The following is a 17,698-nucleotide window of genomic DNA, read 5'->3' on the forward strand; positions in this document are numbered from 1 at the left end:
AGCCATGGTTTTGTATCCTGGTCATAGACACCCTTATCTAACCAGGTTAGAACTAAAATGGTTGTGGCTACGCAACAGGCTTTTTTTCCATAGCACAACCACATATCCCATCCTGTTTGCACATCCATGCTACCATGCTGCCTACCAGTGTCTGCATCAGTGCATCCTGGGGAAACTAGGCAGTTATCTTTTCAGGTATTTATATCACTAATCAGCACAGTATCCAAGTGTTCTCATACAGAAACGCACTCAGATATCCTCCCAGTTTTCTGAGTGGTAGGAAGTAAGACCAGCCAACTCAGATGCACAGGCACAGTGAGGGAATCCATTTACAAAACAAGTTAAGTTTGTCAGAATAATTAGAAAAAAACAGGCATGCAGTAGCCCAGACTGCTGGGAAGGGCATTAACAGCTACCAGAGTTATTAACTGTAATATAATCATACTGGGCATAGACACAAGCTATGTTTACAGCCAAACAGACTACTAGTTACAAACTCAGTTAAAAGTTACAGCGTAGGCACGGCCTAAGGAGCCACAGACAGCAGAACTAACCAAGTACGCTAGTTTAAATGAGTAGGCTTCAGAGCTGGATCTACCCAAATGTCATGCTCAAATCAGGTTTGGAACACAAGTCTAAGGCTAGATGAAAGTTCAACTAAGAATCCAGAGTCTCTTCTGAAAAATAAGTGTTCTGAACAGCGCTTTGGCTGTTTCTACACTATTGAGCTCTCATACAGCACTGTCCCAATCCACTAACCTCAAAGAAGGTCTGTATCATAATCTCCATTTTACAGATCAGGAACCTAAGGCACAGAAAGGTGAAGGACCTTGCCCAGAGTCACTCGGCAGGTCAGTGTCAGAGCCAGGAATTGGACCCATGTCTCCTGACTCCCAGCCCAGTGTTCTATCACCTGCACCACATCATGAAAACTTCTCAAGTCTAGCCAACCTTATCCAAAAACCTGTTTATATAAGCAAAGAGGTCAGAGATGTCTGATATATTAAGTCACTTCTCATCCACCCTCCCTTCCCATTCATCTCCAGGAGAGAATTCTCTGCTATGCAGTTGTCTAGAGCAGCGTTTCTCAAGCTTCTGGAAGCTGAATCCCACCATCAAGAAAATGAAACTAATCATAGAACCCTGCCATGTGTTATTAAAGGCCTACCCACCTTAAAGTTTACATCTTCTTCCACACATATGTGCACCCATCTTCAGACAACCCCAGGAAGGTGTAACACTGCACTTTAGGAAATGCTCGTTTAGAGCACTATCCAGTCTAGTTTTAAATGTTTCAAGTCACGGAATTTCTAGCATTCTCCTTTATTCTATGATTCTAGAAGGCTGGCAAGAAGATAAACCAAGGGCAACTGGACTCAGGCCTAGCAATTAGTATCATGTCTTGAATTGAGAACCATACTCACCCCCGTCCCTCAAATTACATGTTCAATTTTAAATGAAGGTTTTAAGGCTTACACAGCATGAGAAACTTTTACACATCAGCTGGGGAGTTGGAGGCTAAGTCAGTTCACACAACAGAAGCCAGCACAAGGCACAATATCTCCACTTATGGTATAATAGAACCTCCTATGAAGATAAACTGAAGTGGATGAATCACTAGCATATTATAAAATGATATATAAATACAGACAAAATAGAGACCAACCTTACTTTGAAGCTCTTCTTGTCTTGTTTATATCCGCTCTACTGCACTGATTCGAACACGGGGCTGAACAAGAATTTTTTAAAGAGTCTTCTATTCCTCCCTTTTACTTTACTTTTTAAATAAACAAAAAAACCCAACAGAACAGCTTAAACTCTTTGTGAATGATTTTACAATATGGCTCTCCTGTCAGGGAAGCCTAACTTCTAAAGTTAGATCATCAGATGCTATATTAAAAAAGGGAGACTTGCCTAAAGAATTTTCCTAATAACTCCAATGCCAAAAATCTCTCCATCTACCTCACCCCACAGAAAAAAGGAAGGGGAGGATGGGAACAGCCAAAATCTATCCTGCACCCTCTAGGTCATTTCTTTTAAAAACATCATTTTTCTAAAGCTTTGATTCTAGTCTGTTTTCTTATCATCAGTAGCTTCTTTGCCACTCTTGCAAATACAGAGTGGATCTCTTTTTAAAAAGGAAGTTTTGTCCACTTTCCTCTGCTCCCAATTTATTTTGTTCTATTTTTATTATAACTAACTAAATTTCTGGGAAATTTAAGTTAGAGACTTTACCGCAATAACCAAGAAAAAGTCATTAGAATCTGCAAAATACCTGAAAATTCAACCTGTACTTACTTCTTTATTTTTAATTGTGACAGTTACTTTTAGTGCTTGTCTTCCCCGCCACACACTCTTCTCGTAATACTATTTTACCCCAAAGAACAGACCCCTCTCCAAAAGCAGGAGATTTAGAAATTGGGGGTGTTAGATTTTCAGAAAACTGGCTTGCCACACAGCTGTTCAACTTTAAGGCTCTTCCCACGCTGCACAACTGTATCTTCCTACATTCTTTTTAAATATTAAAAAATTAAAAATCTGACTTCCCCCAGAAAATAATAAGCTCCCCAAAATATAACTAACCCACTAAAATAGGGTTATCTGAAGACGCTTAATGTCATCACACAGCTTGCTTTTTGCCTGTGATTGCTTCTTTTCTGCCTTTTTATTAATCAGTATTTGCTATAACTACTCTCAATATGCAGTTCTAGTCCTGGGTTCTTGTCTCTGACCCCCTTTCCTCTCTCTTCCTAGGCCAGGGAAATTTGGTTTACTATAAAGCTGAGAAAAGGCTTTTTAAAGTGTCTTGTTTTAATTTCCCATAACTCTCTCCCCCAGAGACGACCCCCACCTCTCCCACACGTCAATATACACGTTTAATCCTGCCCCCTCAAGTAAAAAATAAATCAGGAAAAGTGGGTTTATTAGAAGCCGGAAAATGTGTATGTTTTTAACTGGCTTATTTCCCCACACACACACCCGAAAAAGCCACCCTGAGACTCCCCACCTGCCTGTCACGCTTCTCTCTCCACCTCTATTGCCCCTTTCCCACCCCCAATAAAAATAAAGACCCCAGGGAAAGAGGGCTGGTGGGAAGCTAGAAATGAATGGCTCGCTCCTCCCCAGCAATGAGCAACCCCGGGACCCTCCTAGCTGCCTGCTCTCTACCCTCGCTTCCCCATCCCCCCCGTACCCCAGGAGGTGGGGCTCAGTGGGAGCTGGCACAGGGGGCCTATGGCAAGTGCCCCTCCCCCCAGAGAACAGGACACCCAGGGACCGGGGGGGGGGTGGCAGGAGCTGGGGGGAGCTTGGACCTTTGCAGGGGCTGGTTCCCCCCGCTCCTCCTTTGCCCGCCCCCAGGGGCGGTTTCTGCTGCCGGGCTGGGGGGCTGCCCCGGGCTCCTAGGCCTCTCACTCTCTCCTCCGGATCAGGGCCGCCATATTGGATCCGTCAGCTTCTCTCCCCGTCCGAGGGAGGCGGTGGCTGCCGCTAGAGCAGGAGCAACATCCGGGTAACCGGCACCTCCTTCCGAGGGGGCGGAGAAGAAGGAGGGGCTGCCTACATCCGGGGTCTCGCTGCCTTCCTTCACCGCCATAGGAAGGAATGGGGTATGGCCGCCATTTTTGTGGAGGGCAGACTGGCGGCTCCATCCGGGGTATTCGTGGGTGGCTTCAATACCATTGGGAAGAATGGGGAGGAGCCCGCCATGTTGGTAGAGGAAAGACGGGCAGGCACATCCGTGATCTGACTTCACAGCTACTGAAGAGAATGGGATAGTTCTACCATCTTTGTTAAGGGCAAATGGGCACTTGCGAAAGTACGGTCCCCTCTTAAAGCAGCGCACGGAAGCTGATCAACCTTTCCTTGTATTTATTAGTATCTAAATAAAACATGCGTAGTGGCGAACACCAGTAAAACCGGGCCAAGAAAAACCATGCAGAAAAAGATGCTGTTTTAATGCATTCGTTTACTTGATGCAGGTTTTCTCTCGTGCTATTGCCTGTATTACCATTAGGAATATTGTTATTAATTGCTATTTATAAAGCGGGCTGATGGGTGATCTGGGAGTGAGGAGACCTGGAGTCCTTTCCTGACTCAGCCATTGATCTTGGGCATGTCATTTCCTCTGTACCTCAGTTTCCCACACCTGTAAGATGGGGATAATTATTATTATTTCTATTCTGACAGTGTCTGGTGGCCCCAAGCAGGGTTCAGGGTCCCAGTGCACTAAGCTCATAGTCACACCGATACTGACAAGATGATTGTTGCCTTAAAGAACTCACAATCTAATTCTCTAATCCTGCAAAGACATGAGCTTAACTAAACTATATAATTTAACTAAGTTATATAAGCCCTAGGCATTATTGTCATTAGGTACTGCGAGCAGTTCTCACAATCGACTAAACCTAAACCATCCCTTACAGATTGGACAAACCCGTCAGGAAAGGTCCAAGGTCCTACCTCAGCACAGGGAAGCGGATTTGAGGACGCTTCTAGCCCTCCATTTCTGTGATTCTATAATCTACAGTTAAGTCTTTGTAGGATCAGGCCCTAGGTAGATGATAAATAACATCAACATTAATTTTCTTTTGAAAGCACTTTGAGATCTACAGTTGAGAAGTGCTAGAGAAGAGCTAAGAATTATTATGTAGATTCATATACATTTCTTTTTAAATGCATATTCAAATATTGTGCTCAAACATTAGTTGTTTTTAACAGAGACCCAGCTCCATACATGTGACTCCAAATAGGTCTAAGTTTGTACTAGTCAGTTCTAGGAGGATCAGGGCCTTACGGTCTGAATTATCATTAATCTACTGTGAGAATGTGTCATCACCGAAGAAATAAGAAAGATGAAAACATAACCAGGGTTAATACGTACCAATTGAAAAGGAAGAAGCAGCAGCAACCCACTGCAGTGGCAAATCACATTTTAGGGCTGCTGGTATTTGGCTCCGTCAAATTTAAAGGGCTAGCCCCTAGAAAAGAATGCTGGAGAAAAAAGTTCCTCTGGTTTATAGGGAGGAGGCAGCTACAAAGAAAGGTGCTAAGAAGCTGCTTGTGTGTTGCTGTGTATTGTATTCTATTGTATTGTATAAATGGCAGCGATGTTTGAAAAAGGGACATGCCTCTCTGGAAACCACTGGTATTTAGTGAACAGGACCCTGGCCTTCCGCGAGGCCCGAGCCCGAAAGCTCGAAAAATACACCCCCTTGGCGGACACTCTGAGGTCAAAGGGCTACGAGGTCTATACCGACGCCCTGATCGTTGGGGCCCTGGGCGCCTGGGACCCTTGTAATGAACGCGTGCTTCGGGCTTGCGGGGTAGGCCGTCGCTACGCGCAGCTCATGAGACGCCTGATGGTCTCGGACACTATCAGATGGTCCAGAGACATCTACACGGAGCACGTCACCGGTCACCGCCAATACCAGGAGTAAGCGGGCGTGACTCCGTGCACCCGAAGGGGGGAGGAGATCTTCACACTCCCTCGTTGGACTCTATCCCCTGAGCCCTGAACCCACCAAACCAAACTCCACTATGTGAGGGTCGCCCTATCCTCATCACCCAGCTCGCTCCTTTATTCCCACGACTATCTGTAACCTGTTTGTATGAGCGATGTACCCTCACTGCCTCTCGACTATATCTTGATCTCACCCACCGTTCACCCCACATTGGGGACATGACAGACTGTATATGGTATATGCTGCCCAATACCAAAATACTGAACCCCCCCCCCCCCCCGTAGTCTGTATGCTATCCCCGATGAAACAATAACTGATGCTTTAAACTCTCTGTATCGTTTATTTTCAAATATTCACTAATAAACATTAAAATCTGTTCTTATCAGAGGGGTAGCCGTGCTAGTCTGGATCTGTAAAAGCAGCAGAGTCCTGTGGCACCTTATAGACTAACAGACGTTTTGGAGCATGAGCATGAAAGCTCATGCTCATGCTCCAAAACGTCTGTTAGTCTATAAGGTGTCACAGGACTCTTTGCTGCTTTTACTGGTATTTAGGCAAATAACTTCCCTGCTCTGTGACTCTGTTTCACCTTCCACTCTTTATCTGTCTTGTCTATTTAGCTAGTCAGCTCCTTGAGTCTGCTCTCACCATATGATTGTACAGCACGGAACATAATGGGCCCTTATTTGCTTGGACTCTCCAGATGCTCCTGTAATATATTAATAATCAGCTGGAGAAATTCTGCATTTCACTAGCCCTATAACTCAGCAGGGCAGGGAAAAATTAAAAGCCTCATTCTGACATTCTAGAAGGAGTAGCTATTGTCCACCGCTTACTAGCACCAAACTCCAAGTGTTGAGGCTACAGAATGACTTTAGACATATATCTTCCAGTCCCCACTACTACCTACAAAGGGTGATGGAACGATCAGAACAGTTTGCTAAGAGGATTCTATGCAAAAAGACCCCACATTATCCCTGATGTCAATCCAGCACTAACCCCAGCTCAGCTACTTATGGATGGAGTGACAACTCAGAACAAATATGCTAACTCTGACAGGAAATTTTTTGCCCTATGTGCCACTCCTTTAAATGGCATGAGGTTGAGAAACACCAAATCAGGTCTTCTTGATAATTTGCTAAAATGCAGTCCAAAGCTGTCTACCAATATGACCCTCCCTTCTCATTCTATCTGAGCACCTCACAACCTTTAATGCAGGGGTAATCAATAGCCAGACCTTGGGCCAAATCTGGACCGCCAGATGCTTTTGAATGGACCCCAAAATCTTTTCAATTGCTTACTATCATTATCATTGAGTTTGGTTTTAATTACTATTTTCTCTGGAGGCTGGATCTTGACTATACCTTTGACCAAGAAATTTGCACCTTGACAAAAAATAATTGACTACCACTGCTTTAATGTGTTTATCCTCACAACACACCGGTGGAACAGGGCTGTGCTGTTTTCCCCATGTTACAGATGGGAAACTGAGGCACGGATGGGTTAAGTGACTTGTGCAAGTGTAATGCCAGGCAGAATCAAACTGGGGCGTCAGGAGTTTAGTACATGAGCCTCTACTGCATGAGCTAAAAGCCAACTGACTGTTAGCTAGGGTTGTAGAACAAACTAATTTTCTCTCTCTCTCTCTAAGTCAGTGGTTCCCCAGCCTTTTTCGTCTGGCGGGCGCCAGACAATGAGCCACGGAGGACCGTGGCGGCAGACGAGCATCCACCGAAATGCCGTCGACAAGCGGTGTCATCCAGAGGCATCACCGCCAAAATGCTGCTGAACTTCGGCAGCATTTCAGTGGATGCTCATCCACCAGCCAGTACGTGGGCGCACTCAGACGCCTTGGCGGGCGGGCACCGTGTTGGGGACTCCTGCTCTAAGTGATCTCAGTGCCACTAGATGGGACAGAACATCGCACCCAGAAGGTGTGTGAGTTATACAAGGTCACACAGGGAGCCTGACACTGCAGAGATTTGTCTTGCCCAAGTTCTAGGCTAGTGTTCTTAGCACTGGACCATCCTTCCCAGGACCGGCTCTAGGCACCAGCAAACCAAGCACGTGCTTGAGGAGGCACAATTCCAAGGGAGGTTTTGTTTTGTTTTTTGCTTGAGGCAGCAAAAAAACTAGAGCTGGCCCTGATCCTTCCTCTTCCCTAAACTCCCTCAGGAGACCAAGTCCTTATAAATCTGAGTGAGAAATAATGAACATGAGTAATAACTCCCTGCTCTGCCTGGGCCAGTCACTTGCCTCTCTATGCCTTGGTTCCCCCTCAGTGCAATAGCGATAGTAGCCCTGCCCTGCCCTGGTCTCTAGAGGCATGAGCTGTTATCCAGTGGACATCTCTGCACTCTGAGATCATTGCTAAGACCAAGCAAGGTGCTTGGTACAGGATGGAAAGAATGAGTAGCCTCTTCTGGGTGCTCCAAGCCCAACTGAACTGAATTGCTCTGTGATCCCTGTAGCTCTGTTGTGCACAGCACAGTCCATATAAGGAGAGAAGATCCTCTTGAGAAGGGTCTGAGAGGAACCTACCCCTACTGGATTTGACAAGCTCACTGAAGTGAATCAGCTGGACAAGCGCTCCTCCAAGCCTAGAGCTGAGGGGATCAAAGTGAAAGCCTTTCACTGATCTGTAAATAGTTATGAACATTTATGGGGCAGAATGGGGGAGGGAAGATTTGAAGATAAGGACAGACCTCTCGAGCCCGCCTCATTTGGGGGAAAGTCACTCATTTTTGTGCCCCCGTTACCTCCGTTCCGCACAGAGCTGTTTTTTCTCACCGTTAACACTGAAAGTTATTTACATCAGTTCTTTGTTTCTGAGGGTTGAGTGTAGCTGGACTCGACGTTCTGGAAGGGCACAAGGCACTTGGTGTTCATGAAGTTTGGGAGAATTTCATTTACACTAAAGAAATGGATCCCAAATCATATTATGTTTCCTGCAAGAACAGTTTTTGTGTCCCTCATTTTGGGTCTTTGTTGCACGTTAAACCTTGCATCTGGGCCTTCATGAGTTGACAGAGAGATGGACACACGTACTGTTTTTTTAAATCTGGAGCAGGGACCAAAGCAGAGGTGAGGCTAGGGAGTCCACATGGGAGAGAAATGCCATCAGTGCACAAACTGTATGAAAAGTAAACCGGAACTTAGTCCTCATTGGATCACTTGATGATTACCTGTTCCGTTCATTCCCTCGGGGGCACCTGGCATTGGCCACTGTCAGAAGACAGGATACTGGGCTAGATGGACCTTTGGGCTGACCCAGTATGGCCGTTCTTATGTTCTTATGCTCATGAGGGAATCCCACCTGGAGAGAAACCCTGTCAAACTGCTGCCAAGGGGAAAAGCAACTCAACACTTAGGAAGAATCAGAAACGCCACATGGAGGAGAAAGTGGAGATATGTTTTCATTTGGGATCTAGTCCATGTACAATAATAAAATGGAGCGATGGAGGGGAATAGAGCTGGGTGCTGGGGGTAGTTATTGTTGAAGGACCAGGAAGAGATGAAAGGTGGGGAGGAGGAGAGAGAGAGCAAGTTCATGGGGATCCCCAAGGGAATAGTGTTGGGAACCACAAAGGGAGGGAGGGAGGGGATGGGGAATGACCAAGGGGATTGTGACAGAATGTTACCCTTGTGTTCATACCCTACACATTATTGTGATAATTTTTATATAAAGTATGCCTTGTGAGGTATCATTTGAAAACTCATAATCTGCTGATTATTATTGTCCTGGTAAAACACGTGTGGCAACATTGTATGTAAAGTTATAAGATACTGCTGTATAGTGTTGTTAACACATGTTCCAAACCCCACAACCCTGCCAAAAATGAGGTTGGCAAACAAGTCTATCCTAAACAAAGGAATGTGTGCTCTGCTTAATTTGCATTTAAGCAGTAAACAGAGTCATCAAGCAGGAAGGGAAATAAATAAAGCTCAAACAGGTGAGAAAAAAACAGCAAGGAACATCCTGCCACACAGACTCTTTGTCCCCTATTCCCTAGCTGGAAATGTTTTTCAAGAGAGGGACTGAAATTATAAAAAGGAGGGACAAACAACCAGAAGGACTCCCCGCCCTCTTGTCCATTGAATTCACTGCACCTGAAGCAACAAAGGAAGCATTCATTGGACTCTGGGAAAGGGGTCCTGACCTATAGCTTGACCAGTAAAACTGCTGAAAGCATGTGGTGAGAAATGTTGCTTGAATCTGATATAGTCTGTGAAGATAGATCAGGGATCAGTAACCATTCAGAAGTGGTGTGCCGAGTCTTCATTTATTCACTCTAATATAAGGTTGTGTGTGCCAGTAATATATTTTAACGTTTTTAGAAGGTCTCTTTCTCTAAGTCTGGGTACTATTCAATATTTTCATGAATGACTTGGGTAATGGAATGGAGAATATGCTTATAAAATTTGCAGATGACACCAACCTGGGAACAGCTGCAAGCATTTTGTAGGACAGAATTAGACTCCAAAACGACCTTGACAAATTGGAGAATTGGTCTGAATTCGATAAGATGAAATTCAGTAAAGACAAGTGCAAAGTACTTCATTTAGGACAGAAAAATCAAATACACAACTACAAAAATGGGGAACATCTGGCTAGGTGGGATTACTGGTGAAAAGGCTCTAGGGATGATAGTGGATCACAGATTGAATATAGACCAACAACATGATGCAGTTGTGAAAAAGGCTAATATCACTCGGGGGTTTATGAAGAGTGCCATATGTAAGACACAGAAGGTAACTGTCCCGCTCTACTCGGCATTGACGAGGCATCAGCAGGAGTACTGGGTCCTATTCTGGACACTGCACTTAAGGAAAGAGCGGGACAAATTGCAGAGTCCAGAAGAGAGCAGCAAAAGCAATAAAGGTTTAGAAAACCTGACTTATGAGGAAAGGTTAAAGAAACTGGGCACGTTCAGTCTCAAGAAAGGAAGACTGAGGGAGGACCTAGTAACAGTCTTCAAGTACATTAAGGGCTGTTATAAAGACGACGGGGATCAACTGTCCTCCATGTCCACTGAAGGTAGGACAAGAAGTAATGCACTTCATCTGCACCAAGGGAGATTTAGTTTAGATATTAGGACTAACTCTAAGGGTACTTTAGCTCTGGAAGAGCCTTTCAAGGGAGATTGTGGAATCCCTGCCGTTGGAGGTTTTTAAGACCAGGTTGGACAACCCACTGGCAGGACTGATCTAGGTTTACATGGTCCTGCCTCAGCATGGGCAGTTGGACTACATCATGTCTCGAGGTCCCTTCCAGCCTGATATTGGTATGATTCTCTGTTCTCAGCAGGACACAGGTTATATGCCTGATCTCCCCACCCCTTCCTGCTTGCCACTCCCTGCAGCAGGTCTCCACCTGGCTATAAAGTCCTGTGGGATAGGGCTCTGACACCACCCCTTGGGAGATGGTATCCTCAGATGGTTCATACCCCACCAGGCCAGCTTCCCTGAGAGTCAGCCTGGACATGCCCTTCCTTGGCACCCTCCCATTGTTCCAGGGGCTTTCGGTGAGTCATGCTAATAACGTCTTTCCTTCCATGGCACTCAGGGCCTGTCAGATCTTTGCAGGCTCCCAAGGCATCCCCGTCTCAGTTGTCACGTGAGCATTCCCTCTAGATTTAGCTCTTTTAATCTTTCCTCCCTCCAGCCCACTGACCCTCCCCGTTGCTCTCCTCTGAATCAGCTCCAGATTGTCCATCTACCTCTGGCCAGGGCACAGGGCCAAAGATTGAAGGGCAGACCCCAAGCGCACGCACTGGGCGACGTAAACCAGGACAGATCTATTTACAGGGAGATGGAGTCTGCTGCTCCTCAAGAGCCTGCAACAGCCCGGGGTTTGGCTGAAGCACTGGGGCTCCAGGCTGGGAGACAAGGGTGAATGGACAGAACTCTGGATCAGCTAGTCTTTTGCCTGGAGTAATTATAAAGGAGTGGAGGACAGCGGTGAAGGCATTAGACCAGTTTCACAGCCAGGGCTTCCCCCTAAAGGAACTTTCGGGCTCTATTCAAAGCAGATCACCCGAGGATTGTTGTTTGCCAGCTCCTGAGGCCTGTCGTTTTCCTCCTCTAAGGGAGAGAATCCAGAAATCAGGTTTGTGCAAAGCTGCTGAAAGCTCAGCTGTGCTCCAGGGTCATGCCGTGGGAGCAGGGGCCATGGGGAAGAGGAAGTGACCTCAGATTCACAGGGTCCGGGCTACACCCCAGCCTTGAAGCAGTCTCCTGGAAGTCACCCTTTTCGCAGGCTGTACCCCATGGGCTCACGCTGCTCCACAAGGGTAGCCCTGCAGCCTCAACTGTTCCAGCAAGCCCTGGTTCTCTCTGGGGCTCCCTGCAGTGAGTCCTGCCAAAGTCAGACTCCTGAGACAGACTTCATTTCTTTAGAGAGTGATGCAACGTCTGCAAGTATTTGTAGGGACACCAGGTAGCTGGGTCACATTAAGAGAACATTTATTGGTCACCTGGAATACATCTGGAAGTCTTTAGGTTAGTAGGAGAGAGGTGGTCTTGAGAGAGAGCACATATCAGTGGGAGCCATATGGCCTGAGATCCACGTTCTGCTGAATCCAAGTAGTTTCTTCTTGTCCCCTGTGTGTGTTCCCAATCCCAGCAGTAACCTTAACACTCAGCCACCTCTTGATTTTGTTCTCCAGGTTGGGGCTTTTTGCTGTGCTTCCCCACAGAGAAGTGTGGGTGGGCGAGTAGCTTATTCTAGGAGTTAACAGTTCACTCAGCGTGGCTCCCATTCAAAGGTGTTGATTCCAGCCCAGACAGCCCTCGTGCCTTGGTATCTCAACCTCCTAGTCCTGATTTCCCAGGGAGAACATGAATTCTTTCCCCACAAGAGGTAGCGATACTGAGGGGGGTGGATACAGAACCACAAGAGAGTTCATAAAACTATTACCAATAATTCCTACATTCATCACAGGAGGCCAGTCATCTTGCAAGGTTGAACCTTGGACTTCCAAAGTATAGGGTGGGTTGGAATTTCTTCCCACCCTTCCCTAGCACAGAGGGGGCACAGGAAGACGATCCCCCGACAACCAGTAAGAAACATTATCACAGAAAGAGAGTCAACATGTGCCGAGCACAGGAAACTTGGGGACTTATCTTCCTCACTGGCAGAAACCATCACTGAAGACTGAGTCCAGCTCTGGCGTCCACACTTTAAAAAGGATATTTCCAGATTGGGAAGGGTTCAGCAAAGACCTACAAGAATGACTGAAAGTCTAAAGAATCTCAATCTATTTAATTTATCCAAGAGAAAGTTAAGGGGTGACTTGATCATGGTCTCTCAGTACCTAGATTTCAGACAGTGCAGGGCTCATGGGTGAGGCGTAATAGAGGCTGGGGAAGGCTAAGCCTTCCCAAACCTTGCGGGGTGGGAGGGGGCAATAGTGGATTATTGCACTGGCCCATAGGGACTATGCCTGGGGCCCAGGACAATTTGGGGTTCATGGAAAAATCTCCCCCTGCCATGGTCCCAGACGGCAGGGGCAAAGAGCTTTTCCGGTCTCAGGGCCACAGTGGGGCAGTGGGGCGGAAAGGAGCAAGTGGGAGGACCTCTTGGAGAAGAGGCATAGTGGGAGCAGAATGGGGACAGGGCCATGGGCAGATGGAGGCAGGGCTGCAGTGGAAGGGATGGAATGAGGTGGGGCCATGGACGGGGTGGCACTGCGGTCCCAACTGCAGCCAAGCTCTCAGCCTTCTCCCTCTCCCCCCCGGCCAGGGCCATGGGGGCGAGAGGCCAAGTTCTCGGCCCTCCCCTCCAGCCAGAGCCACGGGGCTTTGAGAGCAGCGATCGAAGGTGTGGCCTTGGCTAGAAGAGGTGGGGCAGGAATGCTAGCCTCCCCAAGGGGAAGCTTCACCTGCTGCCCAGGAGAGGGCTCTTTAATCTAGCACAGGGGTTCTCAAACTTCATTGCACTGTGACCCCCTTCTGACAACAAAAATTACTACATGACCCCAGGAGGGGGGATTGAAGCCTGAACCTGCCCGAGCCCTGCTGCTCTGGATGGGGGGCCAAAGCCCAAGCTCTACCAGACAGCGGGGGGGGGGGGGGCAAAATCTCAAGGGTTGCAGCATCCCCTGTACAATCTGCTTGTACATGTTGATATTCCTATGGCTGGCCCGTAGTTGCGCTTGCACAGCCTCTTCTCTCCACAAGCACAGGAGATCCAATGCTTTTTGCCTACTCTAGCACCTGTGTGTGTGCCTGGAGCCAGCATGGTTAGCTGGATGCAAACAAAGGTGAGCTGCTAGGTGTGCTCACCAAGGGGAGCAACCAGGAAAAAACATTTCAAAAACATGCAGGGTTTTTAAAGTGGAGGAGGCAGGCTTTCAGTCTCTGTGACCCCTGGGGAGTGGAGTTTAAAGTTCTGAGCAGAGCAGTAACTGTCAGGGGGACTGGGGCATTGTGGGGCAGTGATTGAAGGACCGTTAGGGTCGATACAGATCATGTAATGTCTACACTCGCACTGTGCTGACTAAAGGAGCCTGACGATGGCGTGGCACCATTCGGGGAGGTGGTTTTACTGCATGACCAGAATGGGCCACTTACATCAGCCAGAGACAAATTTGAGCATAAACACATGCACAAATAGGTCCATGCATGGCGTCGTATGTCGACCTAACTATAACTTAAACCAAGCTGGAATTAACTAACATGAGGTACAATCCTAGTGAAGACAAGGCAGTTTTATGATTTTCACACAGGGAAGCTGTTTGGGTTAAAGCTAGTATTTACCTTAACCTGCTAACTCATGGGAAATTAAGAACATCCCTACTGGGTCAGACCAATAGTCCCATCTAGCCCAGTATCCTGTCTTCCAACAGTGGCCAGTGGCAGGTACTTCAGAGGGAATTAACAGAACAGGCAATCATTGAGTGATCCATCCTATCGTCCCCTCCCAGCTTCCGGCAATCAGTGGCTATGGACTCCCAGAGCATGGGGTTGCATCCCTGTCCATCTTGGCTAACAGCCATTGGTGGACCTATGCTCCATGAAGTTATTTAATTCTTTTTTTGAATGCAGTTGTACTTTTGGCCTTCATAACATCCCCTGGCAAGAAGCTGCACAGGTTGACTGTGTGTTGTGTGAAGTAGTTCCTTATGTTTATTTTAAACCTGCTGCCTATTAATTTCATTGAGTGACCCCTGGTTCTTGTGTTATGTGAAGGAGTAAATAAAACTTCCTTATTCATTTTCTCCACATCATTCACGATTTTATAGCTCTCTACCACATGCCCCTTCACTCATCTCTTTTCCAAGCTGAAAAGTCCCAGTCTTTCTAATCTCTACTCACACAGAAGCTGTTCCACACCCTTAATGATTTTTGTTGCCCTTCTCTATACCTTTTCCAATTTTAATATATCTTTGTTGAGATGGGACAACCAGAATTTCATATAATATTCAATGTGTGGGTGTACCACGGATTTATAAATTGGCATTATATTTCCTTATTATCTATTCCTTCCCTAATGGTTCCCAACATTCTGTTGGGATTTTTGCCTGCCACTTCACACTGAGCAGATGTTTTCAAACTGTGTTAATCTATGTGTCTGATAATTCTGTTCTTAGTTTCCACCAATTTTCCTGGCACTCAAGTTAGGTTTACTGGCCTATAATTGCCAGGATCACCTCTGGAGCCTTTTTAAAAAATTGGTGTCACATTAGCTATCCTCCAGCCACCTGGTACAGAAGCTGATTTAAGAGATAGGTACATACCACAGTTAGTAGGTCTGCAATTTCATATTTGAGTTCCTTCCAAACTCTTGGGTGAACTGGTCCTGGTAATTCCTCACTGTTTATCAATTTGTTCCAAAACCACCTCTACCGATACCTCAATCTGGGATAGTTCCTCAGATTTATCATCTGAAAAAGAATGGCTCAGGTGTGGGAATCTCCCTCACACCCTCTGCAGTGAAGACCAATGCAAAGAATTAATTTAGCTTCTCTACAATGGCATCATCTTCCTTGAGTGCTCCTTCAGTTTTTGAGTCTTTGGCTAGTTGCTCTTCAAATTCTTTTTTGGCCTGCACTTTTGCACTTGACTTGCCAGAGTTTATGCTGCTTTCTATTTTCCTCAGTAGGATTTAACATCCAATTTTTAAAGGATGTCTTTTTGCTTCTAACCACTTGTTCTTACTTTATTGTTTAGCCACGGTAGCACTTTTTTGGTCCTCTTTCTATGTTTTTTTTATTTTGGGTATACATTTAATTTGACACTCTATTACGGTGTTTCTAAAAAGTTTCCATGCAGTGTGCAGTCTTTTCACTCCTGGGGCCGTACCTTTTAATTTCCATTTAACTAGTTTTGTTTTTGTGTTGTTCCTCTTTCTGAAGTTAAATGCTACTGTGGTAAGCTTATTTGGTGTTTTTTGCCCCACAAGAATGTTAAATGTAATTTTATTATGGTCACTATTGCCAAGCGGTTCCACGATATTCACCTCTTGGACCAGATCCTGTGCTCCATTTAGGACTAAAACAAGAATTGCCTCTCCCCTTGGGGGTTCCAGAACTAGCTGCTCCAAGCAGTCAGTAATGGTCTCTAGAAACTTTATTTCTGCATCTCATCCTGAGGTAACACATACTCAGTCAGTATGGGCATAGTTGTGAAATCCCCCATTATTACTTCCTTTTCAAATTCTATAGCTTCTCTAATCTCCAGAAGCATTTCGCAATCACCATCATCATCCTAGTCAGGTCATCAGAATCAGTAGAATATTCCTACTGCTACATTCTTATTATTCAAGCATGGAATTTCTATCCAGAGTCTATGGTACTGTTTGATTCATTTACAATTTTTACTCTGTGCTTTGGCTTCACTAGGACTTCACCTCGAGTTCGCTAAATGGAGTAAACACTAGTTTTCCTACTGAAGACAAGACCTTTCAGTTTTCTTACACTTGCCTTAGGATGGGCTCTGTTTCTGGCTCTGACCCATGCAAAGTCCCCTGGTGCCAAGCCTAGTACATGTGATCTCTTGTTGCCCCCCATCAAGTGAGCGGATATAATGCTCAGTGGTTTGAGCATTAGCCTGCTAAACCCAGAGCTGTGCGTTCAATCCTTGAGGGGGCCATTTAGGGATCTGGGACAAAAATCTGTCTGGGGACTGAATAACTAACCCTGATATTGATTCTATGATCACTTCAGGCCCATACCATAGTCCCTCCCGCTGGTCCCCTGGGCAGATGCAATCATTGCTGTCTTCCAAGAACCTGTTTCCCTGGGCCAGGAACTGTCTTTTTCACTATCTGTCTGCACTGAGCACAGCGGGCTCCTGATCCTTAATTGGAGTCTCTTGGCACCACTAAAATAGATTAAGAGCAACAATAAGAATCATTTCAGGCTGAAGGATTTTTCTGCATGCCTCTACATACAACTGTTCAGTTGGGTTTTTTCAGGGGGTTGGGGGGAGCCATCTCCATTTGGGGCCAATCTCTAGGGGGGGGCAAAGACCTTCTCAACCCCCAGCCTCCCCTCCAGGCAGCAGCAGCCCCAATTATTGGGGGGAGCAATGGCATGCAGGCCACTCACCCCTTTTACAAGCCGCGTTCCCACCCTGGGACGAGGAAGGGCTGAGCCAGGTCAGGTTGTGTCTGAGCTGGTGGCTTGTACAGGGTGGACACTAAGGTGGGGGGGCACCGATGGTGTGGGGGTCCCCCCAAAACGAGGGCCACTTATAAGGGACCCCCCAGGTGCAGGCACCTCAGAGCTGAGGGCAGCTATTAAGAGATGCGTGGGGCTAGGCTGAGGGGGGGTGCAAGCTGGGGACACGTATGGGGCTGCGCAAGGGGGGGGCACTGACAGGGTGGAGACGGGAGGGGTCGCGCTGAGGTCACCCATGGGGGGGGCGCCGAAGTGGGGGCCCTGAGGGGGAGCTCGAAACCCAGCGCCCCGCGCGCAGCAGCCGCCTCACTTTCATCCTTGGCGCCCAAAGCGTCCGCCGAGCGCCCGGCCGGGACTACAGCCGCTCACTCGTCGCGCTTGTATGAACTCCGTCGTATCCCTCCGCCGGAGAAAAATAATCCAGGCGGCGGGGGGGATGCCCCCTCCCCAAGCCCGTGAATCGTTAATGATCGCTCGAGTTACCCCGCGCTGCACTTTGCGCCGCACCGGGCGGGCCCGGGATCTGCAGGCCCGTGGAGGAGGGATACAGCCCACACCCTGTTACTCCCCTGTCCCCCTATAACGGTTGTTCCCCTCGGGTCCCTGTGACTA

General features: G+C 47.0%; 1 protein-coding gene and 1 long non-coding RNA gene across 8 annotated transcripts in view; both read right to left on the reverse strand.

Moving 5' to 3' along the window:
• The window catches only part of DEDD (death effector domain containing), a 43,403-nt gene extending 39,796 nt beyond the window's left edge, over positions 1-3,607 (reverse strand). The window contains exons 1-2 of one of the 7 annotated variants that reach the window (XM_050929923.1): positions 3,415-3,594; positions 1,667-1,729 (exon numbers count right to left, since the gene is read on the reverse strand). The gene's annotated coding sequence lies outside the window, so the exon portion shown is untranslated. Of the gene's footprint in view, positions 1-1,666 lie in introns of all 7 variants that reach the window. The other 6 variants (XM_050929921.1, XM_050929922.1, XM_050929924.1 and 3 more) reach the window with 6 other exon arrangements.
• An 11,359-nt stretch (positions 3,608-14,966) lies between these two features.
• On the reverse strand, positions 14,967-17,624 carry LOC127037883 (uncharacterized). Its single transcript, XR_007770507.1, has 3 exons — positions 17,397-17,624; positions 16,639-16,787; positions 14,967-15,349 (listed from the first exon to the last, which is right to left on the reverse strand). It is a non-coding gene; the product is annotated as an uncharacterized LOC127037883 (long non-coding RNA).
• Positions 17,625-17,698: the final 74 nt, after the last annotated feature.

Source organism: Gopherus flavomarginatus, chromosome 20, assembly GCF_025201925.1.
Source record: "Gopherus flavomarginatus isolate rGopFla2 chromosome 20, rGopFla2.mat.asm, whole genome shotgun sequence".
Taxonomy (NCBI): domain Eukaryota; kingdom Metazoa; phylum Chordata; order Testudines; family Testudinidae; genus Gopherus; species Gopherus flavomarginatus.